Consider the following 10389-nt stretch of genomic DNA (forward strand, 5'->3'; position numbering starts at 1 on the left):
TTTGACACTCAACACACTTTTGTGGTCGTCATTAAAACAATCCGGACCCTCTAATCTATTCTCCCTATCTCTACTTCGTCCGATCAAGATAGAGCAAAATATCTTTCCCCGATGATGAAGATTGGGACGATCTGAATCCTTCCATCTAATCGAAGAGTCTCCATTTGACGTACAATGGCCCCATCTGTTCTCACGGTAAGTACCCCTCCGTCTGGTGTTAGCGCTAATCATGGCAGTCTATCAATCATCAATCCCGTAATGAATACAAATTTTATTAGAAAATATATCATCTCTCCCGCATGCAACCAAATAATTGCTCTCCTTCCTTGTTGGATTTGATCCTGCCACCAAATCTTCCATATCCTTCTCTCGTTAGTCATGATCTTGCACCAAATCACATGAGCCTTAATCACTTATTCTCCCCCTAGGGATTTAGTCTCATGAACATCTCCATCGCCTGCATAATCCTCCCGCCGTCGCACTCCTCTCGCCGTTGATGCCCACATCCCCTACGAGTGCATCCTGCCATCACGTCCCGCGCCGCTCCGCTCCGCCCCTACCACTGTGACAGCACTGGCTTTCCCTGCCACGACGCTACGAGCCCGCTAGAGGTCGCCGATGTCCTATGCCACAGCGCAAGGGGCGCTCCCGGACGTTCCTCCTCTTAATGAGAGGCTCCCGCCCCTGCCACTCTTGCCGCCTTGGTCGCCCATCATCGCCATCGTTGCCTCCCTGACCAGCGAACTCTGATGATGTCAATATGACCAGCCTAGGGCATTTAATCTGTATCGAGGTATTTATACATCAGGCAGCGACTCTCTTTATAAAATATGTGCGTGTTCTCCAAATGTTCAATGAATCTATGATGATCCTGTACAGGGATTATTACACAATTCTTCATTACAATGCACGTGATGCATCTGATTCAAGCTTATGTGGCGGGGATGATATTCAGGAAGCACATGTATGTTTCTTTCTGCATATAATGTGTATGTCAATGATTTGCGGAGCATCTCACTATATTCTAAACTTCTATTGTTATGCATTTGTAGCTTGACCAATGGCTGAGTACGCCCCACTCCTTTCAGGCTCTAGAGTTTAATTTTATCAACGAGACTCCGAGGCATTTATTTTCTTTTTGCAAGTCATGCTTTCATCTACTAGGTAACCAAATCAGGCTCCATCTGTTCACGAGCAAGCAGAAAATTAACGAGACAAAAGATGCGAGCACTCTTGGTATGCCTAGCATATATCTCTGTTTGTAAATAATCTTATGTTAGCATCTATCTGATATCAATCGATCTTCTCAATTCAAGCAAAAAAAAAAATATATACAAGAATACAATTTTTCTATTCAAATAATTATGTAGATACACTTCTATGGAGGTTTTAATTAATTATTCAGATCGCTCCTTCTTTGACGGAAAGGGTTGCCATTTTGTACGATTATAGCTGCCGTAGTAAACTACATATTAAACATTAGTTATCTAATGTGCGTAAACAAACGAGATAATCAGTCAATCTTCACTTAGGTGAGGCTCTCCTTTAGGTTAATGACCAAAGATATGGGCACAACTCAAGCAATGTTTTTAGCAACAGCCTACACCAATTTTCCTTTACTAATAAGATCTCTGCAAGACGTCAAACAGCTGGCCAAAGAATTTATCCAAAGAGAATAAAGGCTTCCAGATCATTATATCAGAGTAAATATAAAGGAATCAACAGGTTAACTAAGGAGAACCCAAGACTCCAAGAGCAGTATTTTTTTCTTCAGATAGTCCGTAGAAAGTTTAGATTTGATTGACTATGTCTCAACTTAGTTATGTAATGCCTCTAACTATGTGATCTAACAATGATTTTCATAACATATGTGCAGGTTTGTTGTTTCTTGAGAGTAATAATCCCTATCATATCTTGAAGACAGGGGCGGAGCCAACTTACGAATAATGGGTGTACAGAGTACACCTGAAGTTACATTTTTACTCATATTTCTTATATTTATTATTTGATATATATTACTCTGTATTTAAGTTAGATATAGGTATACAAGATGCTGCCAAAAAATAATGGGCGTACATTTGTACACACATTTACTGATCTGGCTCCGCCTATGCTTGAAGAGGTGGCACTCATGGTGTCACTCGTGCTATGATAGTGGTGTCCATCCATGGCAAGGTGCGCCTAGGTTGACTGTGAGCATGACAGTGTCGCTGGTCATTTGCATTCTACTGAGGATGGAGGTGAGACTTAAGTACCCTCTCTGATTGATACTTACAACACTTGAGCACACTGGTTGCATGGTGGATGCATTGGGCTTTTTATTGTTTAGGGTTGCACTTAATTAGGACTAGTGGTTGGGGCGCCCCTTGGGGCGCCTCCTCGCTGGTCTTCTGCAGTCTAATTTAGACGCATGCTTAACTGGTTGTGTTGTTAATTACGTATTTTTTTGCATGAACTTTACCAACAATTAGGATTGGGCAGCGATCCTTCTCAGCCAGCTTGTTTTCAGCCTGCGCTGACAAATAATACTCTCAAAGAAATCAATGTTTGAACTTTGGGAAGAACAATGAACATGTAAAACAACTCTCTCATATATAAAAAAAAGAAAAACTATTCATAAATTTGGATACATAGCTTCTTGCAAGACAAAATCAGTACTACTCTCGTGAAGAAGGACCTGAAACTGTCAGCTTCGTTTCTGCCAATGCATTCGTTGTGCCTGTCGGCAACTTGTAACACAACATCATACTGCCGCAACCATAAATCCTAAGAAGACGTTGATACCTAGAGCTATCTGGTTGACACGATAATATTAGCTAAACAACAAGGTGAAGTTCATAATGAAAGATAGATCAAAACATTTCATAAGTAAAAAAGGAAAAAATAACTACAGCTGATGATGCTAGCACTCTGCATACACAAGGTATATTTGTTCTAAGGTTCCAAGGTAGAGCAACGAAAAACGTAAGAAATAAAATAAAAGCACTCCCACTGTCTTGTGAAGATGAAACAAAGGATGAACATAAGATGCAGTTTAATAAAAACCCGTGGTCCTGAAATCAATGTATGAGTGATCATTATGTGAGTATGATAAACAGGGTTACAGCCTAGCAAGCAGATTGGGAGTCCCCAAAAAGAGCAGATCCTCTGAACCTAAATGCAACAAGCTAACAATAAAGCATCTGCATATCTATCAAAAAAAAAAATGCAGGCAACACCAAAGATAAGTTAACCAAAGCTATGAAGGAAATTCAGTTCTAAGGCAGTGTGAAACAACCATTTGTCAGAAGTTTGGACAAAGCAAACTTGTCAAAAATGGTAGGCTACTCAAAAAATGAACACATCAACATATAATAAACAAGATCAGGTTTAGTATTTGAAATGCTTTGATAAATGAAGGAAAGTTGTGCCTGAAAAGAACCAGGTTCATATGCCTCATGGGTGATAAATGATAACGAATCAGTTGTATGTCGATGAGCAAACAAAAAACGTAATCTCACACTATGCTCATGCTGCACTGAAACGAAAAAGAACTTTCAAGATAGCTAACCACAATGCTGAAATTTATTGAGGGGGGAATCACAAGGGTAGCAACCACAAAAGTAGTCTATATCTGGTGTGGCAAAAGAAATATGACAGCTCTAGAAGCAACTAAGCAAAAACATGTCCAACGAAGAATGTAAAAGATGACAGTTTCCACCTGGTTGCCCGAAATATCATCTCTGAAGTACGACAACAACTAAGAGCGTGTGAAAATGAACTGAATCTGATAGTTCTCACTGAAGCAGCAGAAACATGAATTAAAATCAGTGTATTCTCTTTGATGCATTAAAGGCCAATTAGGTGATGCACAGAACAGGTATAACAAATGTGAGATCCTGATGTGGGTCAGCTATCTCGAGGTGAGCTTCGCAAACACTAACCAAAAAATTCAAAACTCGTGATCATTCTCCAAATTCTTACACAACATTGACGCCACTAAGAAAACCTTGGGATGAAATCAATGAAGAGCTATATTCACCTAAACAAGCATCAAATCAAAAAAAAAGGGTGGGCGTCCTTGTCACGCATATCACCTATGAAGCGCAGAGCCGGGGCAGTGTGGCATAAGGTGTTTGGCAGTGATGTTCGCTGACTTGTCAATGTAACCACCGCCACCTCATACATCGATATTCTTCAACAACACAACCGAAAACTGATAAATAGATGTACAACCTTTAACACGAACAAACAAATTTTAACTCTGAGAATATACAACACACCATGATACACATCCAAACACCAATGAAAATTATCTAAAAACATCACAGGGAAGAAACAACCAGATTCAAGAATTAATTATCAGGGAACACAATAAGAAGTATCCTAGAAAAACAGTTAAAAGAGATAGAGGTAGACCAATAACGCCTGGAACTAATGGGCCTTTTTTAAGAAAAGGGGAACTTTATTTGATAGTGTGCTTGTTTTAGAAAGGTAAGTAACAGTTTCAAAGATTATGTATACACGACAAGGGAAACTGATAGCAAGATATATTATCAAAGCCAAAAAAGATTTTAGAAATTGAATTCGTAAGAATATGTTGCACTACATATCATCTAAACAGCTGTAGTTCCTGAAATTAGAGTGTAATGTTCATACGTCTCTAAAGGATGAATTGTTAGGATGATCGTTATGTAGATAGGTTGTAAAAAGCGTAAGCTGAACATACTCTTAACAATGTCACCAGCTAGAGGCAACTTCACACAAATTCTTCAATAAACTTCTATCTGGTTTCTATACTTGATCTAACAACCAGCACCACCAAATATATTACATCAAGAAAAGGTTCAGTTAGAAAACAACAGAACATACACTATTTATGACACCATATTTATATCAAGAAAAGGTTCGGCAGTCTAATTCTCAAGGGAAAAAAGCAAAGCGTGTTATTTTGCTATACTTTTCTTCATAGTTCGCTGATATTTACCTTACAGTAGCATTTGAATTTTCCGTGGTAAAGTGCCAGCAAGAAAGACACTGAGCGAGGAAAACACATTAGAAAGTGAGGATGTTGGGCTATAGGAAAACATGGAATTTTTAAAATTAGTCGATAGATGCTTATTAAATTTGTAAACCAATCTGAAAAGTGTAAAGAAAAGAAAAAGGCGATGCACCATTTGGAAACCATATGATAAAATTAAGAAGAATTTCGAATTATCCTTGTCATTTTTATGAGGTTTTCAGTAATCCAATGGGACTGAATAATTTGGATTTGGTAAAAGAAACGAGGCTTGCACTTTCTAGGGAGATCAAGCATATAAATTATCACCTCGCACCTTTTCTCCAATCTCTCTTCACGATATCATGTAACATATTGTCAGAGTATCTATCAGCTCCATGTGAACCGGGATCACTGAAACTGAAAGAAAAATTGCATAGCGATGGTGCGGATATGATGTTTGTAACAATTATGAATAAGAGGGAAACAAGAAATCCGTCAATAAAATATTTGTTCAACTTTAGAAGAAAAGGCGTTGCCTCTATACAGAATCATCTGTGACATAACCTTTAGGACATTCACTTACGAGTCAACAAATCTGATGTTTGTTCCCATGCGATTACTATATACATAATCGAAGTTATGCAGCGGTACACAGCTGTAATAAGAACAAAGCATTATGATAAGAATATGCAGTTCAAATTTAGATGAAAATAAAGGAGATGACTAACCTCTCAGAGACAAGGGCAAAATGCTGGTTATCAGCGTCTTGCACTGCATTTGCCAAGAGCCCCGTCTCTGCATTAATCAATTCATGAGTTGCGTCAATTAATTTGGGCCAGAGGGAGTACTACCTTCGCAAACAATTAAAAAAATTAAAATGGTAAACTGTGAACAGACTTAGATCCACTATACTTTTCACACAACATGCAATTTCACAGGACATGACAGTAGCCACAAACCCTACTGGTCCAAGAGCATTAACATACTCTCAGTCTTAATCCACAAACTACAAAATTTCAAGAAAGTAGAGAGTGTGGAGGTGATTGCATTATAGATAAACAAGAAAACCTTTCATGTGTAGAACAATATTCAGAATATACAAAACAAGTCAACCTCTAACTCAATTCTAATCATTTACCTTTTCACTCCAAATATTTGTGTGCAGAATCAGCATAAGTAGCAATATTGGAGGTGGGCTACCACTGACCTAAGTGTTTCTCTTTTCCCGGGCATGTAAGTTTGATAGATTTGCAGGTTTTCAACTAAATCTCAAGAAATAGTTAATTTATTGGCAATCTTATGCAGAGCAATGATGTAGCAGTCTTTAATTTAGTTATGTAAATTACTTTTGTAAGTTATAGATGCTTAGTAGATAAAAGCATAGCGAAGGTAAGGAATGTAGGATGAGTCCAGACATCATACAAACCTTCAATATTTATTGGGATGGATCACACACCGCTACAACCTTTTTCACTTAATTCATTTGAAGGAGTGTACCTAAGCTGCAGGACAGAATGAAGCAATTTCATGTCTACATGCATCTGCCAAATCAGAAGATTGAAAAAGGTTATCTAGATCCAGAAAATAACATATGCAGAAACAGCATGAGTGACGGATTCTCTTTGACTACATCAAAAAGATTTACCTTGATACACTTCACATACAGCCTGCTTGGATTTTCAAAATTCACCAAACAATTTCTCGACATGACAAATCAACGATCTGCGGAAACAACATGAGAGATGTGGTTAACTTTAGCAGACTATGCAACCCCAACCTGTTGGTATCGCTGTTTAAACTGAAAGAAATAAGAAAGGTAGGGTCCAAAATCAATCAATTGAACTTCAGCAACACCAATCATTCAACTTAATCTATCGCGGGAGCAACAGGAACGAGAAGCAGCGGGAGGTGCCGACGCCCCTAAACCCTAGGACACAACAGAGGAGAGAGATGAGCAGCAGGTTACCATTGCCGGAGGGGTCGTGGTACAGGTCTCCGGTGTTTTCAAATTATGCCGCCACTATCCATAGTTACGACCGCCGGGGAGGTTGATGTTGTCGCCACCGTGGATACCGCCGCCACCAAATCGCCCTACCTTTTCTACTGTTTGGCCTGCTTTGGGTGGGCTGCTGCAATGGACGGGGCATGGAGATGAAGATGGTGGCGGTGGCGATGTGATGCCGTCGAAGAGAGAGCGCAGCGGCGCATCAGGGGATTGCAAGAACTGGGTGGAGGGGAAGAGAAAATGATTGGGCGAGCCGGGCTGGAGGCGTGCCTTCGGTGCTAAGGCTGGTGCCAATGCACCGCCCGACTCCCGCCCCGCCACGTCAGCTTTTCTCTCGCTCTCACCCCACTCTCACCCCACCTTGCTAATGCATGGGCTATAGTCCCCACTCTCACTTCTCTCTCCTCCACATCACCATTTCTTTTCCACATTAAGTTATTTCACTCGATTTTGTTTAGACATTCAAAATAATGCAAGAAATTATTTTATTCAACTTAAAATGTTACCAATTACATAATAATTAATAAAATTACATAATAAATATTAAAAATTACATAATAAATAAAAATACAAATTATATTTCTTGTTTTTCTAAATAGCCTATATGACAAGTGTGTACTTGTGTTTGTATTTTGAACTGAAAGAGTAAAAAAAGGAAAGAAAATAAAAGAAGGAAAGAAAATAAAATAAAAACTGACATTTAAAGAATAAAAGAAGGAAAGAAAAAAAGAAAAAAACTGACCACCGCGTCTTCTTCTACCTCTCGCCCGCGTCGCCCCGCCTCTCGCCCCTCCTCTCGCCCGCGTCGCCATCGCGCCGCCCCGCCTCTCGCCCCTCTCCCGCCTCCCTCTCGCCGCCAACGCGGGCGCCAGCCGGGCGGGAGCGGGCGCTAGCGCCGGCGCCCCCGCCGGCGCCCCTCCCTCTCGTACCGCCCGCCTCCCGCCCCTCTCCCGCCCCGCCCCGGGCGGTACCGCCCCGCCACCCGCCCGCGTTGGCACCAGCCTAAGCGAGGTGCTGCGCGGGGCTCGAGACGAAAAGACCCCATCCTTTTTTTCTTTCTTTCTCCTGCCTAATTCCTCGGCGCGTTTCCTCGCTTCCTTGCCCGACCAACGATCTCCACCTAGCTATCGTGGAGCTCTCTGAGATGGGGCAAGCATACACGCACTTGCTTGTTCTCAATGTATGAGTAAACATCTTGTCTGTCTTGCAACGCCCTACCTCCATTGTGGTGCACTGCTCCAAAGTCCAATTAAGATATGATGTGATGTTCTGGTTTAGTCTTCTTGACTTGTTGTCAGGTCCAAAAGTATGAATCTGTTTAATTTATGGCTGCAAGGTGAAGAGGCATGCATGAGATAAAGATATGATATTATCTCAATTATGTTGTTGAAAAAAACAGAGGAGTAACATACTTAGGGGTAGAACTTTCAGTTTCTTATTTAGAGTGTGCACCTTAACCCTAAATGTGCCTCAAATCTTTGAAGTCTATACCATGTACTATTTCCTCATTTTTTAGACTATTTTTGTAATCTCTGATGAAAGTTCGTGTACATCTACCATGTACTATTTGCTACTATAAATATATTGGGTGTTGATTATCCAAAAAAGAGTGGGGACACTCAAGTTTGAGGCAAAGTGCAGTTAACTGAGGAGATTCAAAGAGGAGAAAATGTAGAATGAAGAGGAATTCTTCGAAAATGATAATATCAGAGAAATGTTGGATGAGAACAAAGATGGGGAGGACTAAACGTTGGTTATTACATTGAGAGAAATCTGAAGAAAAACACAAGTTTGATGTTGTTGAACATCACATTCACGGCATCCATTAAATAGGTAACCCAGCTAATCATTGCTTTAGACATCGTAGCACCGGCATTAAGCTATATCAGTATTATATCTACATTCACAAGAAAAAGGCCTAGAAGTTGACTCATGTACTAAAACATAAGGAAACGGGTGGCTAACACATGCACGAGTATGCAATTTTCAAGTGTATTACATTTAAATGTGTAGAGAGGAAAACTTTTAAATAGTGTTGTGTTCGATGCATATATTGTGACATACCATGAATTGCAAATACTTTTATTCGTTGTATGAATTTTAAATTTGTTGAACCGTAGCAAAGCACGGGCACTCAACTAATCCTCTTACTATTTGAGTACATCTGTAGGAATATACCTTGTAAAATCGAACTTCCTTCTTGAAGATGGCACAAATTAATCTGCTTTGCCGTATATGAAGATACCCTAGTAACAACAATCTTCAATTAACACAGAGTTCTAAAATAAGATTAATATAAGGGCATTGCCACTGTAACAAAGGTGATGGCTTAGAACTGCAGAAATGTATTATACTCCACATATACCTCCAAAGAGACCCATACGTCTCAATTTTTGATTTCTGATTTAAGATACTCCGGAATTTTCCTATCACTCAAATCTGAAATACGCTATATATATTCAGATTCTAGCATGGTACGAATCTTGGTACATAAACATAAAATAGTTTAATAGATCATGGATTGCATAACTTCATATATGCATCGAACTAAGTATGAACATCTACAACTGGAAGTTCCATACCTTAACAGTGCACATATGTAATCTCTAGAAGAATATTATGTTCTTCGTAAAAACAGGTTCCTTTGCAATAATACTCCTAGTACAACTGCTTAGTGCATTTATCTGAAAAAATGAAGCAACAACCATCACGGAAAGTTATGAAAAGATAAAAATAATCCTGCAGCGGCGCTGTTTGTTGCAGAAAAAAGGTGTCTGCATTCTGGTAATCCTCCTAGTATATGCAGAATTTATGTAATGGATGGAAGTTAATTTTCATCAAAGAAGGAAAAGAATCTATGATTTCCATAAAGTAGGCAATGGATTGTAATCTTCAAGTATTTTGCTGAAAAAACCAAAGATGCTGTATGAATTCCAAGATGCTATTGCAATGATTTTTTATAAAGCAGACAATGGAATGTTACGGCATTCCATATCCTTTGGAGGTGAGACGGCATTCAAAATGTTATATTATTAGGCAATTTCCATGTGAGATTAATTACCGAAAACAATATTACAGATGCACAAGCATACTTAACCACACACATCAGACTAAGCACATGCATCAGATCTGAACATGGAACAAGTAGCAGTGCAAGGTAGGAGAGGAAAAACACGTACATCGCGACCGGGAAGGTAGCACCAGCAGCACCACCACCACCACCATGGGTATTGTTGATGTCGCCCATGGTGTAGTCGGATCTGTCGAAGAAGCAGCCGAATCGTCGAAGAAGAAGACGAACAGCAGCGAGCAGTCGCGCCAAGACGCTCCCCAAAAACCTTATCACCTGTCTCCCGGTGCAGGATCTCAACGGACGAAGTTTCGGAGGCCTGCTCTCCCGGAC

The 10389-nt window shown here is 39.9% G+C and overlaps 2 long non-coding RNA genes across 8 annotated transcripts; one reads left to right on the forward strand and one right to left on the reverse strand.

The window, feature by feature from the left end:
* The first annotated feature begins 243 nt into the window (after positions 1-243).
* LOC127322847 (uncharacterized) lies at positions 244-2313 on the forward strand. The gene is made up of 4 exons (XR_007865141.2): positions 244-793; positions 880-964; positions 1053-1236; positions 1877-2313. It is a non-coding gene; the product is annotated as an uncharacterized lncRNA (long non-coding RNA).
* A 255-nt stretch (positions 2314-2568) lies between these two features.
* LOC127322846 (uncharacterized) lies at positions 2569-7272 on the reverse strand. 7 transcript variants are annotated; one of them, XR_007865138.2, is made up of 7 exons: positions 6948-7272; positions 6627-6703; positions 6408-6483; positions 5710-5776; positions 5316-5636; positions 4967-5016; positions 2569-4174 (listed from the first exon to the last, which is right to left on the reverse strand). It is a non-coding gene; the product is annotated as an uncharacterized lncRNA (long non-coding RNA). The 7 variants fall into 7 exon arrangements; XR_007865135.2 differs by having other exon boundaries at positions 4967-5636; XR_007865137.1 differs by lacking the exon at positions 2569-4174 and having other exon boundaries at positions 4217-5398; positions 5565-5636.
* Positions 7273-10389: the final 3117 nt, after the last annotated feature.

Source organism: Lolium perenne, chromosome 2 (genome assembly GCF_019359855.2).
Source record: "Lolium perenne isolate Kyuss_39 chromosome 2, Kyuss_2.0, whole genome shotgun sequence".
NCBI classification, from domain to species: Eukaryota; Viridiplantae; Streptophyta; class Magnoliopsida; order Poales; family Poaceae; genus Lolium; species Lolium perenne.